Source organism: Chaetura pelagica, unplaced genomic scaffold (genome assembly GCF_000747805.2).
Source record: "Chaetura pelagica isolate M959 unplaced genomic scaffold, ChaPel_1.0 scaffold250, whole genome shotgun sequence".
NCBI classification, from domain to species: domain Eukaryota; kingdom Metazoa; phylum Chordata; class Aves; order Apodiformes; family Apodidae; genus Chaetura; species Chaetura pelagica.
In genome coordinates, this window is record NW_009951929.1 from 253,827 (window position 1) to 255,559 (window position 1,733).

Consider the following 1,733-nt stretch of genomic DNA (forward strand, 5'->3'; position numbering starts at 1 on the left):
TGAATGTTTGGGTTTTGTGAGGGGAAAGTTGGTTTTGGGGGGTGAATGTTTGGGTTTGTGAGGGGAAAGTTGGTTCTGGGGGGTAAATGTTTGGGGTTTGTGAGGGGAAAAGGTGGTTTTGGGGGGTAAATGTTTTTGTGAGGAAAAGGGGGTCTTTTTAATAGGGAGAGGGGAGGGGAGAGGTGTTTCTGGGGGAAAGTGGGGTTTTGGGAGGGGAAATGGGAGGTTGGAGGAGGAGAAGGAGGAGGAGAAAGGGCAGGGGTGAAGGGAGGAGGGTGGTTGTTCTGCATGAGGAGGTTGGGGTTTGTGAGGGGAAAAGGTGGGTTTTGGGGGGTTAAATGTTGGGTTTGGGGGGTGAATGTTTGGGTTTGTGAGGGGAAAGTTGGTTTTGGGGGGTTAAATGTTGGTTTTGGGGGGTTAAATACTGGGTTTGTGATGGGAAAGTTGGTTTGGGGGGGTGAATGTTTGGGTTTGTGAGGGGAAAGTTGGTTTGGAGAGGGAAATGCTGGGGTTTGTGAGGGGAAAGTTCCTTTTGGGCAGTAAACGGGATTCGTGAGAGGAAAGTTGCTTTTGGGGGTAAATGTTTGGGTTTTGTGAAGGGAAAGTTGCTTTTGGGCAGTAAATGTTGGGGTTTGTGAGAGGAAAGTTGCTTTGGAGGGATAAATGTTTGGGTTTTGTGAGGGAAAAGTTGGTTTGGGGACAAAAATATTTAGGTTTGCGTGGGAAAAGTTGGGGTTTGTAAAAGGAAAGTTGATTTGGGTGGGGGAACATTGAGTTTTGTGAGGGAAAAATCGGTTTTAGGGAGGGAGAAGTTGCTTTTTGGAGGGGAAATGTTGCTGTGGAAGGGGGGGGATCGTGTTTTTGGAGGATAAAAGTTGTTTTCAGAGACAAGTTGGATTTGAGGGGGAGAGAGGAGAGATTCAGGAGGGGGCAAGTTGCTTACTGAGGGAGAGGAGTCAAGTTTTGGGAGGATAAAAGCTGTTTTGGGAGGATAAAAGCTGTTTTGGGGAGCAAAAGTTACATCGGGCGTTAAAGTTGCTTTTTTGGGCAGCAAGGTAACATTCAGAGGAGAAAAGTTGCTTGTTAGCAAGACAAGTCGTTTTTAGAAGAGGAAAGTGGATTTCATGGGGGAAGTCACTTATTTTCAGGGAGAAAGTTACTTTTTGGGAAGAGAAAAGTTGTCTTTGAGGCAGAAAAGCCACTTCCAGGGGGAGGAAAGTTGGTTTAGGGTGACAGAAGTTGCTTTTTAGGGATAAAAGGCCCTTTATTGGAAGAGAAAAGTTTATTTTGGGGGCTAAAAGTCACTTGTTTATGGGGAAAGAGAAGTCACTTCTTGGGGACAAGTTATTTTGTGGGAGGAGAAAAGTTGCTTTTTAGGGAGGAAAGTTACCTTTTTGAGGGGAAATTTAAGTTTTGGGGGAGAAAAATAACTTTTTGAGGGACAAAAGCCACTTTCGAGGGGATAAAAGTTGCTTTGAGGGGAGGAAAGACACTTTCTTGACAGGGAAGTCACTTTTTGGGGACAAAAGTCAGGTTTTTTTTGGGGGGGAGAAGCCACTCTTGGAGGGCAGCTCCTTTTTGGAGAGAACTTGCTTTTTTTTGGGAAGAAGTAACTATTTGGAAAAGAAGTTTTGGGGTGAAAAGTAAGTTTTTTGGGAGGGAGAAGTTGCTTTTTTTTGCGGAGGGGGGAGGTGTCATTCTTCAGAGAAGAACTTTTGGGGGGAGAAATTGCT